Raw genomic sequence first — 18,528 nt, forward strand, 5'->3', positions numbered from 1 at the left:
GAATCAAGTTCTCAGATAAAGCATTAAATTAATTTAATCCAATCATTCAAGCGACCCTGCCATTCAAAAAATACTCAGCGATAAAGTAATAAGATTGTCTTCACCTTCTCAATATTTTGTTCTGCTGACTCAAACCTACTATCTTCCATAAAACTAAATACATAAATGAACCACAAAATATTTGCAAAGTTTAACCAATATCCATCGATTAGACTCCTCGACTAACAGGATAGAGAATACCAATGAACGAAATTCCCAGGAAAAAAAAGCAGCAAATTAACTTAATCCTATCACCACGCAGAATAGAAAAAAAAATCAATCATTCAAGCGACCCTCTCATTCACAAAATCCAGAGTCAATCACCTCGACCGATCCCCATTGAATTCACCCCCATTCTCAGCGAGCCGAGGCAACAGTTCCAATCGAACCGCAGAAGCGCGTAGCTCGCCACGGCGGCGCTCATCCTCCGCGATCAAAAGGTTCCCTTAAGGGTCGGGCGACCCCATAGAGAAGTCTGCTCGCGACCCTTCCCTCGGCAAAGGCTCGAGGCGTCGGTAGGGGGATCCTTGGAACCCTTTGGCCCAGTTTTCAAGGTCCGCGACGCGCAGGTTAAGGGATGCTCGACATCCAGACGCGGTAAGGGTGGGCGGAGGGTTGTCTGACAACCGTGCTCCGTTCGCTGGCGGGGGGTGAGTAGGTCAAACTTTACGGCTCTGCCGTCTAGACGTCGTTGCGCCCCGTGCGCGGCAGTAAAACCATTTTAAGGGGCTGTTTCACCGCGAGACCTGTTCGAAAGGGGGTGGATCTGCCAGCAGCCCCTCGCTCCGCTGCGTCGCCGCCTTTATTCTACCTCGCGGCGAGATCCCATGCATCCAGACGAGCCGATGCACTCGACACAAGGGGGGAAGAGGACGGGGCGTAGGGGTTGGAAACGTAAAACGGGGAAATCGTCCACGGAAATCTCATCCCCCGTTGTCTTCATCCCCCTCGGTACGTGATGGAGAAATACAGGCTTTCTAACTGGAATTACTTCATTCAGCTTGCGCGCTCGTTTCCTCGAGATAATTGTGTTTATTATTTCTAGCGCTGATACGCTTATGGGGGTGGAATTTCAAAGGGGCTAGTTTAGTAGGTGTTTTGAGGTGGCTGTTGAGGGGAGCTTTTTAGATCTTTACTTTGTTTTCACGGAGAATGCTTAAGGGCTGTATTCGAATTTGATGATGGGAGGGAAGGATGTGTAGAAATAGAGGTGGTTCATTGATATTTCGCTTTTGGCACCTAGTCCAGGTAAACTAAATTATGTAATTATAAGTAAATTAAGAAGAATTGAGGTAAAAGACATTCTAATAATTGATGAAAGTATTAACTTGGAATCGAAACTATATAGTAGATATCTCTTTAATAAGAATTGATAAGTGATTCCAACTTATAATCGATGGTTATATCTTTCGATCGACTTGATATTAACGGATGATATTGTTTCTCGGATTTTCTATCTTAATTTGATCACTTTCTACTGTACGTGTTATTATAAAGTATATTACTTGCACAAGTTATATCGAAGATTTTCGAAGTTGCTTCTTCGTATAGCGGAACACTGAAGCTATTTCGAAAATTCCAATTCTTGGGGCTATTGCTTCCCCTAATTTACGTTATCGAAAGAACGGAGGACTCGAAAGAGGACTTTTCCTGGCTAGGAAGAAGCACTTGGCGCTGACGTGCAGCCGGCGATCGAAAGGCAACAAAAACACCCTTGAGACGGGGGATGCGGTAAAAACGGAGAAACTTGTCTTACGTCTACTAATATTCTTAGACCTGAGGGATGAAAAGTGTCCAAAATTAAACAAAAATTCAAAGTCCTGAACCTATAGTCCTGACGTTATTAAATGGAATGCAAACTGAATACATTTACTAACTTTTGTCGAAGAAAAAGAACTATTTTTAACGATTTAATACAGAAACAGAGAACAATAACGAGTATAATGAATCAATTTGTTTTTAGGAATTTAGTTTTGCATGTTACGTTGTGTTTAATCTTTATGGTAAATTCCTACTCTGGTTCTCCCTGAATTTTTCAATGATTTTTAGTGTCCTTATGTCTTTATATATTTCTCGTTTCATGACAATGGATTGTGCTGAAAAATGCTCTCAAGTGTCTAGAATCGTCAGTAAAGCAGAGAAGAATATTTGACTGAGTGATATTTCAAAAGTTGCTCCCCTCACCGATACAAAACCTTTGAAGTATAAACATTCAGCACAGAATAATTCTACAATTATTCACAACCCGCTCTGGTATCGAAAATCTGTTACTCAAATAGTCAGTAATTACAGTTTCCGATAGTCGATGATCGAGACAGTCAACGCTCTACTTTACTTCGAGCCCCAGCCGCTCCAGGAACCATAGAAATTTCAACCTGACCTCTCTGTCGCGTCCTTCGCCACCTTATCAAATCCACTCAACCAAAAGTGTACACTGCGCGGAATTAAACTACTCGAGCTACTTAAGCCACAAAGCTTAGGTTAAACGAGCTCTGACTTCGTACAGCCATCGAATCCAGCGCGGGCTAAGGAAACGAGCAGCAAAAGTGCTCCCCTCTGCCGATTCCTCGGAGCATGGGGCCGAGGTACAGAGGATCGGTTGTTTCGTGAAATTCTCCCAGAGTGCTGGCCCTTGGAGAGAGCCCTCGAGAGGATCGCGCCGCTGAGTGCGCGACATGCCGATTCGGGCCTTCTAATGTTCGCGATGACGTCTACGCGATAGGAGGCTATCGATAGTCTCGAGTGGCCCCCTTAGCCTTCCTCGAAGACTCCTCTCGAACGCTGAAATATTCCTCTCCTTCTGGCATAATGGCTCGTTATGCCGCATGTAAATACGATGCTTCTGGAGTGTAAATTGCCCCGCGAAACGATTTCGGTGTCACGGTCTGGGATCGAGCTGCGGGACTGGAGGAGCGGAAAGAGAAACTGGAGTCCCGAGAGGACTTGTTATTTTGGAGACACGTCTAGAGATATTAGAATATAGGGTACTTGTTCATATTTTGTGCTCGTACTTATTTCTGCGCCTTTGGATTGAAATTATTTAAAAAAAAAGAAAGTTTAATACTCGTTTAATTTTATATGTCCGTAAGCAAACTTTAATGAAGAAATAATTCTTCAGTTTATGTATAAAAGTTCTGTATTTATATACATGATTTTTATACGAAGGCAAAGAATTAGTTATAGGCACAGAAAAATAGACAAGTGTTCTAAATGTAATTAGAGACGAGTGATTTGTTGGTCAGGACTGGACACTTTTTTATATACCACTTTCATAGCTTTGGGATCTTTTAACTCTTATCATGTCAAGATAGAGTTGCTTACGGTTGAAGTAAAGATTTCCAAGAATTGAAAGTTAGAAGAACTGAAAAAAGGCATATAAGAAGACTTTACAATTTTCAAGTTAAAAGATTTTAATATTTGAAAATTTGAAGAGTTGGAAATTATTTATTTATCTATCAACTTAAAAATAAAACGACTTCCCAAGAAGCAAACCAACAGGGATGCCTCACAGATCCCCTTGCTCCGTTTCTTTCAGCATCCTCCCTTTCGTTCTCCTATTGCAGTAGACGATAAATCGTTCGACACAGATGTCAGAATATTTGGAACACTTAACCAGGGCCCAAGAAGTGAGACATCAACGAAGATTAATAACCATTGATCACGGTTGTCTTCGAGGGACCGTGATCGGTCATCTTCCGAGAGAAATTAAGGAGTTCAACCCCCGATCGATCTGCCTCGAAAGGAAGGGCGCTCGTTTGCAAATTGTCGCTGTGAGATTTACATCAGAAAGGGGGCTCGTAAACGAGTGATCGATCGAGAATCATTGAATCGATATTTGGGGGGTTCGGATATCCTGGAGGGACCTAGTCAGACGTAACTTCCTACCTGCATCGTGGAAAAGTGTCTCGAAGAAACATCATCACCAATGCCTCATAAACAATCCTTCATACGCAAAATCAGAAATAAAATACCAACAAAATTCCCTTTATTAAAAATCGGAAACCTACCAGGCTGAAAACATTCAATAAAAAACACGCGTAAGAACTCGGTGAATGAGAGTACTGCAGGGGATGGAAGAGGCTTTCTCCACTAATTAAAAATTATTTGTCCTTTGTTTGCTTTTTCGTTCTCTGCGTCCAGCGAACACTTCGCTCCTCTGAAAGAAAGGCTTTGCACAAGTTCAAAAGCGACGGAAAAGTGTGCCCTTTAACCTCCACCGTTTCATTATTAATTTATCCTTCCTGTAATTGAGAATGGAATCGGAATGTTTTTGAAAGGCGGCACACATATATCACCCATCCCTCGATCATAATAATTCAATGAAGCTTTACGAATAAACCTTCAGAGGGCTGACACTGGGCCAGCTATCTGAGCTCTATCAGCGATCTGAGTATTTTATGTATACACTGCGCAAATGACGAATCAAGAATAATTTGTTCTGTATTTTGCATTCTTGTTACAGTCTAACCATCGTTTAGATATATAATAATAAGATAAGTGACCTCAATTTCACCATACTACTCATAAATAAAATCGCAAAGTAACACTAGTGTAAGATTTGTAGAGAGAATGAACTTGGTTTTACAATGTGAATTTATTAATTTACGCAAAGCTCTGTGTGTAATAAGACTTGTCAAAACAAGTTTTATATACAAATTTGGTGCTAGGACAGACAATCGGATCAGTTTGCCCAGCAACTACTGAAAAAGAATTCTCTTAGACCAAGTTGGCAACCCTTCTCGCTACGATATGGCGAAATTGCGTACCTCGGGTAAGACAATTTCACTAGTCGTAGCCTTTTACTATTCTGCTCTAAACTATAATTAAAAATCTCTTTTATGGATAATAATTTATTATAGTTGTCAGATAAAACTCTAAGCTTCACAAAGCATTCAATAACTTCACTACATGTGTAATCAGAAATATTATACAAAATCTTAAACATTAACATGGCAAAATTTGGGTCACCTACCTTATATAATTTTGACAAAGAAACTATCTTAAAGTATATGTATGTTACTATGGGTCCAAAAAGACCCAAAGTCGACTTTTTACGTCGTGGCCCAAGATCTGCCATCCGAGGGTTAATTTCCAGAACGAAGTTGAAAGTGAACGAATAAATACGGAGTGGTAAGGGGTTGGTTGTGAGACGGATACGAGGAAAAGCTTTATTATCATCCAAAAGGGACGATTCCAGGGCTCAAGTCGCGAGTGTTCCTGTAAATATTAGGAAAGAGAACGCTTCGCCATTGTACGTTCCTTCAAAGTGCAGCCCCGGGTTCTCCGGAGTGCACACGCTTTCTTTTTCTCACTTTTCTCTTCCGCCCCCCGTACCCCGACCCCTACACGTTCCACCCTCTCTTCGAGCAGCGCTGCTCCTTTTTCCGGGTCGAATATCGATCCTGATATTTCTTCGTCCTTTTTTTTCGGCGTCCGTGTGAGCGTCATTTCCAGGAGTCTTTTTTTTCTCTCCACCCCCGCCCTCACTACCCCGAAAGAAGTTATATTTCTCGATCTAGCGTGGCGGGGGGCGCGCTCATCGGTCACCCCGGGGAACGAGGACGCGCGACGAATTTTCCTTTCCGATTTGCGATTCCTCCGGTCGGCCGTCGTTCACGTCGCTTTTCAGCTCAGTGAAATGTTTTATCCTCGGTTGTTCCACCCTTTCAGATTTGCTTCTGATCAAAAAATTCTGGGGTGCGTTCCTATCGCTTTTCTTTCTATTGCTAGATGTTTGAGAATTATGAGGAAGTAGTTGAAAGGTGGAGAATTTGGAAACAGTTTAGAGAGCTGGTTGGTGGATGATTAAAGAGATCTTTGGTGAGTTGTTGACAAAATTGGAGAAAGTCTAATATGAGTGGTTTAGATATTTGAGGGAAGGACGTACATAGGTGAGCTTCAATAATGTTATTTTCTTTTGTTTAGCATTGTGAAAGCTTTGAGAAATTGTTGTGGTTTTCTTACAAGCTCGTTACTCTGTTTACTATTTTCTGGAACATAGTGAGGCGAACTTTAGCAAGAGAAGAGGTTTGTTTCCCCCTCCAAATATTTTATTATGTATGTTTTGTATATTTATATTTCTTAGATATATGATTTCTGTACTCTTTTACGTATTGAAATTTCTCATAAATACGTACCTACATAAAGATCTACTCGTGAGTTTATATCGAGTAAGACTCGTATTTCTATAAAAAGGAAGATCTCTAATTAACCGATCAATCTTTCATGAATTTATACGTACAGTTGGAACTCCATTTGTCAAAGAATCCCTCACTGAAATGAGAATCATCTACGCCTAAATGAAACACGACTCAATCGAACGACGAGAATACGGCAGAAATCATCCAGAGGACAGTTTTGAGCTCGGTGCACCGATATTTCCGCGACAATATTGAAAACCTTGCTTTTTATCACGAGCCAGTGTCGTTCCTCGGAGCCACATCCCTCCCTTTCGGTTTCTTCCCCTTCGTAGCTTCGTCCTTTCTGGCTCTTCCTTTTTTTCCAACGAGAGGGGGGTTCAATATCGATCTCGTGGGCCAGTATTTCTTTTTCTTCTTTTCCTCCCTCTCGCCTTCCCTTTTTTCTCCTCGTTTCCGCGAGTACCGCCCTTTCCCTCCCTTTTTCCTGTTTTCATCAAACTAGCAGCAGAATAGAAGAGGCCGCCTCGGGCCTCGAATAATTTTATAAAAACATCCCTTGGCTCGAGAAAAATCGACTCGAACTCGCCGCGCTACCACTAACGCTCGCTAACATCTCGCCCTGTTTCGATCTTCTCCACCCTTTTAGCGGACTTCGCTATTTTTCGCTAAGAAGCTCGCCTCTTTTATCATCTTCGTTTTCCTGCTACTTTGTTAACGTATTTTACTCCAGTTTCCTTTCACGCTTCTCATTTCCCAGATCGGTTACACTAATGACTCAACGCTCAAGCTTTCCAGTTTTTCAGTCTTTTCAAGTCCTTTCTTTTTCTTCGCTTCTACGATTCACAAAGTCCAGCACAGGACCACCAGGACTATGGCCTTCCTAGGATCACTGTGTCGCTGAATTATAGTTCCCTCCTTTTTCACCATCTTTTCTGAGATATGCATCGATCTTCGTCAATTGTCCTCCTCGCTTGTGCCTCGTCTTTTTGGCTCCGTTTTTCTTCTCGCCGTCCCTTTTTACTGGTTCTATCGATAGAAATTTCCATTTCGCGACGACACCCAGGGAAACGTAATTTTATCTGGCACAGTCGATGTACGATTTTATGGCACGATTTGCGTCATTCGGAGTATTCGCGGCACAACAAAAGACCGAGTGGATCCTTTGGTTTTTCTTTATATTTAAATTGTGGCTTGATGTATCCGGGCGGCACTGCTCTAATGGAATTATCGGTTTAAAACATTTCAACGCCAATTTCGGCCCTTCCATCATCATTTGCTTTTTCTTCGATTTGAATATATAGAAATACCCTCGTAATTGCGATTTTACTGGAAGGACTGCCGTGATTGAATTAAGAAGCCTGATCGACGTTATCTGGCGAAAATCTTCGGCTAAATTTGCTAAACGTTTTTCTGTTAATTAAGAGTAAAGTGTGTATGGGCACTGATTAAAATTTCAGAGAGTTAAAAATGTCACGGTATTCGTATTAATATAATGTTATGGGTACCTGAAAATATATATTATAATCTTTTACAAGAACGCAGGTGTAGTAAAGGTTATGAATCTTGAATTTATGATTTTTAGTTTTATTCAATTTGAAAGCTTAAGTTTTTCGTGAAAATGTATTTTTTTTCCGATTTGAATGTCCTATTTTTTAAATAGCCAACTATTGAATATTAACATTTCACCTGTTTCCTTAATTTCTTCAATTTATTTCACAAAGTGAATGCTCACTTCCAATTTCTTTTAATTTCCATCTAAACTTATCTAACTTTCAACGTTCCACATTTACGTATCAAGTTTCTGCTTTTTCGATATTCTACTATTTATCTGCTTCTCTAAACAACAAAATTCTTATCTCAATATCATTAGTTGTATAGCTTAATTCGGTATCTTTTTAAACAAAACTTAAAGAAGCAATGCTTTCATTTTTAGTATTGTATATAGTCTAACAGTATTAAAAGATTCACCTACATAACTAATAATTTGAACAAAAAGCTACATTTCCACAGGATTTCGATACGTCCACGCTAAGAAATGTATAACAAGTAGACGATAAAAAGAAAGCTAGAGTGGTACTCGGCGATATTACGCGCTACTTTGCATCATAGTCGGTCGAGGAGGAAAAGCTTCTAATACTACAGCTGTCTTTTAAAATTTCAATCCACTGAGCCTGAAGGCAGCCCCGAAACGTTCCACGTCGCTCGACAATTTCCTCGAATATTTAATTACGTAAATATCCCGGGGACACTCTGTTGCCCCTTTACCTTTTCTGCTTGTGCCTCCCCCCTCTTGTCCCCCATAGCCCCGGCCTTCAATATCGCGCGACAGATGGAAGAAGCTCTTTCTCTCCCGAGATCCATCAAATATCGGAAAGATGGCGGCAACATTGGTAGCTAGCTGGGCTCTTCAAAGACCAGTCCGGCGCCTGGTCGAGTTTCCTTCCATTTCCCGTCTTTCTCCATCGCTGCCGTGGGTCAAATATCGATTCCGATATTTCCACTGGCGTCTTTTTTTCGGCCTTTTTTTCGCCTTCCACCTTCTGTTCCGCCTCTTCCACCCTCTCCCTCCCACGTCCTCGCCTCGCCGTCGGTCTCGTCGTCTTTGTTTTTTATTAAACGTTGAACAGAGGACGACAAACGAGTCGAGGGAAAGGGGGGGAAATTTGCGCTGTAGACGGTGTCCATTATTTTCTCTTCTCTGGGTTACATTCTGGGGGAGATTTTTATCCCCCGAGTTGGTAGGCGCGATTCGATGGGGTGGGTTCGATTAACAGTGGTAATACTGTTTCGCTTCTTTTTCTCTGCCGTACGCGATGACGGCGTCTAATATCGTCTAGTGTGCAATATCGACAGTAGTAATATTTCGTGAAATAAACTTTGATATCTGTTGGTAATGAACTGAGCTAGTAGACGAGGATAGGCGTTCTAGGAAAATACGTGAATCGTTTCCCGCGAGAAAACTGTCATAAGTCGAGAACGTAAAACCTCTGAGAAGAGCGAGAAGAAAATTTCTATTTGCATAGCTCCTTCACTTTAGCTTTATGAAACTTAATATAGTATTATGACGATTGAAATGAAAAATTATAGAGAATGTACGAATTAATGTGTAAATAATGAAATGGAGATTGAATATTTTGGACTTCTAATAGGAGGAGACCTCCCTTATTTGATAATCGAATTCTAAGATTTCTTTTCGTTGGTTCAATCGCGAACGAACAATGTGAATTTAACAGGAAGCGGACAGACGCCTGAACGTTGAGAACCACCGACGTCACAGAAACTCTCCAAGCTGAAGTTTCCTTGCAAAATTGAGTGTTTCACCTGGAGTTTCGATATTTTGGATGCTGCCTAGGGAGTGAATGCAATTGAAGTACCCTTCGCTTTCTTTTTTCGCGAAGTTAAATATTGATTTCAATGCTCTTCTTTCCTGCTCTTCTTCTTTCACTCACATCGACGACATTGGTAGAACGAATACATACGTACAAAGAATTGAAAAGAAAGCACATTGAAGTATCATTGAGTTTTTTAAGAGACTCGTTAAATATTTTATTTGAACTTTTCAATCAAATAATTTGAAAATTCGTTTAACCTCTTGAATCCTCTGAATGCACAAACAGGTATATGCAATTAGGGGATCAATAAACTTTTATTCTCGTTTTGAAAGGATTAAGATACAGGCAACTTCGACTAACACAGTTCATTGGATAAGTGTTATTTAAAGCTGTGATATAAGAGATTTAGAATTTTTTTAAATAAAATTGTGTTTGAGAGACTGCGTGCTCTTCGCAAATTATGGCAAGAATAGAAGATATAATATTATATCGATTGAAGCTCGATAATTAACTTGTGGTTGATGCAAATTCTTATTTTCGTAAACACAATTAGAGGAATAATCAAATTAAGGATCTATTTTCCATTCCAAATATATAAGGTCTATGAATTTTGTACTTTTCTGGAGATTAAGAATTCTGATTCTATATTTCATAAATATCCAGATTCGGAATTTATTAATAACATATGTGTTTTCATAGAACTATTCTTTCATTTTATCTGATCTGTGCCTTTGAAAAGATAAATACAAGTCGCTAGGACGTAAATTGATATTAGAAATTAATTTCTTACATTCTCCAACTTTTTGTACGTTTGTAGAGAGTTACTGCTGTAATAACTTTTAATTGAAGTAAACAAAAATATTTTAGAAACTATATATTTCTAAAATATCGGATATAATAGATACAGGTATCTCGTTATTCGATGGTTGTTTCCATACATGCTCGATATAATGGTCGTTTTACCTGGCCCTCAGCTTCGAGAAAGTAAATTCAAGTCGTTAGTGTGTAAATTGATCTGAGAAACTTCCTTCAGTTAAGCCTCGCAAGAGACATTTATAAACTATTTCTAATATTCCAGAAGCGAAGGGATAGCGTCTATCCTCTACTATTTCTTACCGATTTCTTCACCAATTTTCTTCCCCAAATGTTTCATCAATTTTTGCCACCACGTTCCTCAAAATTTATCCGTCAAACTTCTCCAAACTACGATAAACCGCCTCACCCTTACCGAACCAGCAAAAATCAAACTTCAACGAAGGAAGGATTTTCGCCGCCATGGAAAGTTCTAAATCCATTCTCAGGAACCCAGTTTCGCTGCTGGAACGCACTCCTTTCCAATTTTCCTCCCTCACGGTTTCCTCTTCCATCGTTCCACCATCGATTCCAATATTTACAATTTCCTGCCCTCTCTCTTGCTCGCCGGAGAAATTCCAGCGATCGAAAAATTCACGGTACATGCGTACGGTCCATCGACTCCGCGAAAAAGGGAAGAAACACGTTGGAAATCCTTTGCTACAACTTTTGGGACTTTCCTCGAACTTCGGTGAAAGGCTGGAACTTCCGGAAGTCTCGCGCGATTGTGACCCGCGAGCAAGTGGTCCAAAGTTTAATCACGCGACCTCGAACCGCTTGCCCTCCAATTTCCCGACGATTCTCCTCGCGTAATCGCTGTCATTATCTGTACTACCCTTTTTCTAATTTAATTCGGGTCATGACAGTTTCTCGCTCGTGGACACCTCTAAGTTTCTGTAAAATCTCGGATTGCTTGAATCTCTTTTACACAATATTATGAGTAGGCTACTCCCATAAATTCATGTATTTATGGGAAATTTGTGCAAGGAAGTGTAGAATATACATAATTTGTAGAAGTGTGTAAAATGTGTTATAAAATATTATTTCTGAAGGATGAATAAAATCTCTATTTAGTTTCTGTTTCTTTAGACGTACTTATAGAAATAGGAATTCGCATAAATATCCTTAGTTTAATAACAAAGGAACTTCTGATAATTTAGAACTACCAATACATAGGCTGGCCTCAGATACATGTCCTCTTCGTTATCAGTGATTCTATAGCAAGACTGTACACTGCAACCTGATTTTTCTCACGTCGAAATTATTTTAAACCGGTGATTTTGTCCAGCGGCGGATTTCTTTTTTAACAGCGTCTCTCCCCAGTTCTGAGGGGCCTTGTTCGCGAGGAAAAAATGCGGGAGACACTGGCCCCTTCTCGATCAAGCCGACGAAACGCCACCAGCGTCTGCTACTCGTCATTAAAAAACACGTGGCCGTCTAAAACACTGAATCTACTGTTTCTCCACGACACTCACCGAGGTTTCTACGCGCCACTTTAACGAGCTGACAACACGGAATGCATTAATTAGAATCTCTTCTCGTTTCTTAGTCACGGATGCTCAGTAGTGGAGCGTTTCGACGCGGCGCGGCGGGAAACTAGATTTGTACGCGCGGAAATTATTCAACAACGAAAACCGCTTTGATTTTTCATTGTTTAAGTTAGGAGGAAGATTTGTCGAATACGAAATGAGCTCACGAGTAGGAAAATGGCCCGAGTTTACTGCTTATTTTGTGCTGCGCTATTCGAGGAATTATAAAATAAGCAATTCGATTTAGCAGAATTTTTGAGAAACAGTTGAAAATTGAATTGTTTAATTATGGTCGTAGCTGTGATGGTAAGCTTATGAGAAAATTTTATTTTCGTTAAACGAGTGTAGGTGCTGTGAATATGTGCATGTGTAATGAATTTGTAAATTAATTCAAGTCGTCAATTCTTTCTAAACATTCTAAATTTTTTGAGATATTGGATATTGAAAATTTTGCTATGAATAATTCAGAGAGAAGCTTAACATATTAACTAAAATGTGTAATTTAATTATAATTCATACGTAATATTCATACGTTTATTTGTAATTACTGGTTTCATGTAAACTTAAATATTTTGTATTATAAAACATTTTTTATTTTCATTTTTAATTTTGAAAGCAGTTCAAATGGTTCGATGTACCAAAATTACACCTTTTACTATGTAGTAAAATTATTCTGAAGCAGTGAAAAAAGTTATAAAATCACAAAAAATGACTTACAATTAAGTTACTTTTATGATTAATGACACGTATAATCACAGATATGGAATTCTATGCTCCTGCAGTTTATTAAAGCATGTGACTTTAAAAATAGCTTAGGGATATTCTTGGCTGGAAGTTGAAAAGTTGACAAAGTTATAGAAGTTCGAGGGTCTTTTTATAGAACTAAAGGAATAGTTGACACTATAGACAGTGCTATACTCAAGTAACGAATGTTTGTGTACGTCTACTCATTTTAGTCTTGCCATCAGTGCTAATGTGGATAGGTTACATAGGTGATATACAAGATAATTATTGTATTGCTTTGTTTATAGTACTACAAAACTGAATTCTGTATAAATATTTTATTCTACTTCTTTTTAAGATAGAATTAGGTACCTACATTTTATTTAGGAATTGTGTACTTGATACCACGATGATTGTGTTAAGTGTGATACACTTTTCATCTATTTGAAATGAATAAATATTATTAATAACGGTTGTGTTATATTGTATAACGCTTTCTCGTTAAAGAAAACTCTTAAAAAAATTACTTTCCCCTGCTTGAAAGAAAAATTGCTTTATAGTGTGGTTTATGATCAAATTTCCAAGCGATTGAACAAGTAGATCATCAATTAATGTTTCCTCGTTCTAAGTGAGACGACGTAAAATGACTTGACTCCAATTCAGGACAAAACACCACATTCTTTTAATTACTCAATTACTACATTACTTAATGATACTCTTTTCCGAATGGTAGAACAAGCAGATATCTACCCTGACGTTGTGTTAATTAACGTGTACTTCTGTTACAATAAATCACGAGAAAAAATTGCACAAGAAAAATATAATGCAAAAATAAAGTACTTTCCAAGTGTTTATGTGATCTAGTAATTAAAAAAAAGGGATTTTAGTAGAAAATAGTTAAAATGGGATGAAAACCTATTAAGCGTGAAACTGTAAATCTTTTGAAAATGATTTACAAGGAAACATCATGACAAGTCCAAGTAGAACTGAGAAATCATTTGAAGGAAACGAATAAGTTATTAAAAGAAAAAATTAGTATACAAGAAATTCGCCAGAATTTGTAAGAAAAAAACCCAATATAATAACTAATATAATTATAAGCAGTGTTTTAAAATGTTTTAGAAGGCAAAAAGAATGCACATTTAGTACTAAAACCGAATAAAAATACTGTTTTGTATTACATTTCTAGTTTTAAACGTGCCCTTATGTAAAACCAAAAAATACATATAATTTTTCACGACTTTCTCCCGTAGTCCTGTAATCTAACAACAATTCAAACAATATTCACACGCATAATCATTTAATCGTCCAATCATCAGCGTATCGAAAAGCACCCTTCGACGCACCACAGAAGACACCTTCACCACCGAAGCTTCCTCGCGACACTGTCGCCCGTCCCTTAAACGGGATAATTATGATCGATGGAGAAAAGGACGGATGCCAGAGGCCACGAAAATTCGTCCGAGTCACGCACGCGGTTCAACGCCGAGTTCCCATATCACCGATGCAGAAATTCAAATTCGTCGTCATTAATAAAAATTAAAGAGACATCAGGAGGAGCTCGGGGTGGTGGACCGAGGGCGCCCCGAGGCGCACCTTTATCTTACCTGGGCCACAATAGCGTGAGACTATGGGCCCTTTGTACTCCACTTTCACGACGATCTGCATACGCACCCCTCTCAGCACCCCTTCGCACCGACAGCATTTTTTTCTCTTCCTTCTGGTTGGGACCGAAAGAGAGGTCGCGTAATCTTCAGAGGAAACGTTCGAGCCGCGTCTTTCATGGGTGCCAACATTTTTTTCCTCTTCGTGTTCTCCTCCACCTAACGGTGCTCCTTCCACTGAAATTCTTGGTCACGTCTTCTCGGGGCTAACGGTTGTCAGATGTTAACGGGTTGCTGTTCATGGTGAAAAAACAAATCCTATTTTGGGGGAGAGACTAGGGACTCTTCCGTTCAAATTGACTTTGATGTTGATGGCTCGGAAGATTCCTGCTTAGTCTTGGCAGCTGGAGGTGCATTTATTCGTCATAGGCTCATCGCTGTTTCTAGTATCTCTGACTCGTTTGGTGAAATTTGTCTCGCTTCCTTTCTGCTTTATTTTTTCCTATACTTTTTCTGATATAAAGTCGCTACTGTTAAAAAAATTGTATTATGGTGACATTAAAAACTTGTAATTTCATCTCTACGTAAATTTAACTTCCTCGTCTGGCCTGCAGTTAAGGGATAGCACTATTCTTCTCACCGAATTATCTAAATTCGTTCATCGAGCAAACACGGTACTTGATTAACGATTATTTTTCGTACCTAAGAATTTCACACTTTTCAATATTTCCATTACGACCCCTGCTGGGAAACAACCCCCCGCAGATAGCGCTCAGAGTTCCAGCGATCGGGGACAGAAGAGACAATGAGCAACTTGCAGCCAACAAACCCCTTTCTGGTGACTGTGTCACAACATTTGGGCCCGGGACAGAGTTATGGCCCTTTTTCCCGCGTTTTCGTCCTCTGATCCTTCCGTCGACGTTGTAGTCGTCCAGTCGGAACGATTTCGCGGTGATTTCCCTTTTAGTTTCTTCTCTCCCTCCTTTCTCTCTCCTCGCCATTGCTGGTTCGCTTAGACATGCAGAACGCTTGCAGAATGTGTTTCCACTCTGGCGAATCGGTTCACACCCTACCTTTTGACAGACTTCTATCCACTACCCAGTTTGTCATTTATTTTATACTATTTTGGATTTCAGTCACCATTCGGTATATGTTTGCTTTTGTTGGAAAGAATGTTAAGATATCGTACGATCGCGGGAAAATTGTCAAAAATAAACAATTTTCAATTTTTTTGGGGTATTTTTAAGGTCAGAAAAAGCAATAAGAAGCTTGAGAACTAGGAAGTCTGTATACGAAAATCTCTTAGGTTTCTCTATTTAAAAAATTATAGTATTTCATCGGTAAAGAACGTCGATTCAGTGGAAGGGACAATTATGTAAGCGACAAATTCACGTATCCTTTAAAAGCTAAAGCACCAGCAAAAAAAATTAACAACAACCCATAGCATTTAAACCACTACAAAGATTCCTTCTCTAACAAAAAGGAACCCGAACAGAAACTGCCCTACACCTTTCCCACCCTTTTAATCAAACGATCTCCGGCAAATTAAGCGAATCATTCAAATCTCGCGACTGCATTCAAAAGTATTCATCCTGTCCAAAAAAAAACTGTGTACCTAATAATAAAAATCCCCTCATGAAATATGGTCACCGAAAGTCGACTAACCTTGATAAGAAAAAAAGGAGGGGAAAATATAGAACTGACAATGAGACAGCCGTCAGCCTCCCTAAAACGCAACGTACAAGAATAAAAAAAAAGTCTCAGAAAAAAAAAGATTCAGCGTAACCCGTTACAGCTTTCGCGATACGTTACGCGAAAATTCATTAGCCGATTCAGATCAGAGAAGCGAGAGAGATAGAAGGGGTTGCAGAGTGATCGACCGCCCTTCTCGCTTACCCCCGTAACGAACGTGTCCTCAGGAACGAGACAATGAGCGAAACCCTGTCCCACCGTGCAACGTGCTCCTTTTTTTTTTGTCTCACGTCGTGCAGAGACAAAAATGCCGTTGCACGATTTGCATCCCCGGGTCCGAGGAAAAAAAAATGCCGGGAAAAAACAGTCCAAGGCGAGCAGCGGGGAGAGAGGAACGCGCGCGGAGGGGGTTGAAGGAGCGAGGAGAAAACAGGAAGAGAGACAGAGGGGGGAAAAAGAGAGAGAAAATTGGCAGCAGGGTACGCGAACGGGCCATTATTTTAATTTTCGTCCCGACGCGGCGTCGTGGCAGAGGGGCAGAGGGTAGCGGTGCCAAAGGGGTGGAAAAATCTTCCTTTGCATAATCTTCCGTGGGGTAGTTCCTTGCAGGACTCTCACGCGGCACCGAGTTCCAGTTAGTCGCTTCGGGCCGGTGTTTTCCAAGGTGTTTTGCATCTTCACCTTCAGGCTGCATCGGGTCACCCCTCGATCTCCCCTCCCTACCACTGGAAATTACCCTAAAGAGCTGCTCTAAGCGTTTTAAGGGATTAAGGTCGGGCAGGCGTAAAAAAGCATGGAAAAAGGGTTGACCACCCGCTGGGCGAAACCGGCGACAGATTACAACATCCGAAAACGTGTTTACAGGGGCACCGAGCCGGTTCTTCCTTTTCAACCCCCTTGCTTGGGATACGCTCGGGGCTCTCCGTGTCCTTGAACCACTTTCAGGAGCAGGGACTTGTCCGATCGGTCTCTTGGCCACACTGTTTTTACTGCGAGTGTGTGCTTTTTTTAATAGACTATCAGGAAGAAGAAAAGTCGCTTTTTTGTGAGTAGTTGCGTTGAAATACTAAAGGAGCTTTTGGCTTCTCTGTAGCAAATAAGCCTTAGTGAACATTATGGGTGAGAAAGACATATGTTTGAGTGTATAAATTAGAGTGTCTCATCGAAAGAGTGTTTTATCGTCAGACAGAATTATTTATATCATTCTTTCTTAACAGAAGAAGAAAGTTTAGTGAAACTAGTAATATTCAGAGATTTGAGGCTTTCAAGTGTAGGCCATGTCCTTGCAGAATTATTTCCCCAACGTTTCGCAAGCATTACAGCTAGCTTCATTAGAGGTTCAAATAATATACCTATAAGAAATATTTAATTTCATAACGTTTAGAGACTCTTCCCGAAACTTTGGCACTAAGCTCAGCCGAGGCCCTTCTGCATCTAACAGTACAAACACAGCAGAGGCCTTAACCGTCAATTAAACTCTTCCAGGACGCCGTCGATCATCCCCGTAACACTCGTGAGGGGTTGAATGCCGCTACCCGTATGAGTCGTATGCAGATTGCTCGATTGTCTTCGCGGCCTTCTTCCTTTCTCTCCCGGGGCCGATCAACCCCCACCCCTGGCCTGTCCCGTGAGAATCTCTCGGGCATTTGCATGCCGCGGATTATTTAAATCGTCCCTTCATTGTCAGGGCTCCTTGTTTTTTCCTGAGGAGGCCTCTCCACGAGTCCCATGTCGTTCTGCGGGCACCCAGGCTAGACAAAAAAAACCAGCTGATCCTAGGCGCAGGGACCGTGAAGGAAGCGTCTTCCGCGTCCCGCAGGTTTCGCTAGGTACCCCCTGACTCACCCCACAGCCACCCTGACCGGTCATTCGAATTCGGAGACGCGATTCGTAGCACCTTGCTTCGCGTCACGGGGACGAGACTGTTCTTCACTGGTCGCCTTTGTTTCGCGAACCGGAAGCCCGGGGGTAGTTTCTGATTGCGCGATTGTTGCACGGGGCGAGGCTTGTTTTCGGCTCAGTAGATTCACGGTGCGTTTTTGGGACGTCGAGGTCTTCCAGGACTGTTACGATATAACGTCTTTATTATGCAGACAAGTAACCTAACAAGGGAATATTCTGAAGTGGTAGTCACTGATTTGAATGAAATTTTGGTAATGAGTAGTTCTCATAAAAATATTAGATATATGTCTTTTTTAAGTGTTATTACATATGTCAAAGAGGAGAAAGCAGCCCTCATAGTTAGGGGTGCACAATTAGGTTATTTTTAGGGATACGAGAGTAATTCACATGGTAATGCTTTGTATTTTTTAATAAGGAAACCATGATTTCATTGGTTTAAGAGACATATTAAAAAATAGTACCATTTTAATAGCTTTCGTGGTTAAATTTGGATCTGTTTCCTTGTAGATTCATTTGTTCATGAAACATTTACGTCCGAGTAAAAATTGTGAATAAAATGAGCTTACAAAAATATTAAAATCCCCAAAAAGTACTAACAGTGAAGAATTCTTAAACCTCATTGTGCGAGTCAAACGCCCAGTCGAATTCGATCCTAAGAACTATATCCAGAAAAAAATCCTCACGATCCCGAGGAAACAGGACTCGATGCTATTCC

At 40.4% G+C, this 18,528-nt stretch overlaps 1 protein-coding gene across 1 annotated transcript in view; it reads right to left on the reverse strand.

The window, feature by feature from the left end:
• LOC143179356 (uncharacterized) overlaps positions 1-18,528 on the reverse strand; it is a 165,692-nt gene that overhangs the window by 137,672 nt on the left and 9,492 nt on the right. The gene's annotated exons all lie outside the window — the stretch shown is intronic.

Source organism: Calliopsis andreniformis, chromosome 5, assembly GCF_051401765.1.
Source record: "Calliopsis andreniformis isolate RMS-2024a chromosome 5, iyCalAndr_principal, whole genome shotgun sequence".
Lineage (NCBI taxonomy): Eukaryota > Metazoa > Arthropoda > Insecta > Hymenoptera > Andrenidae > Calliopsis > Calliopsis andreniformis.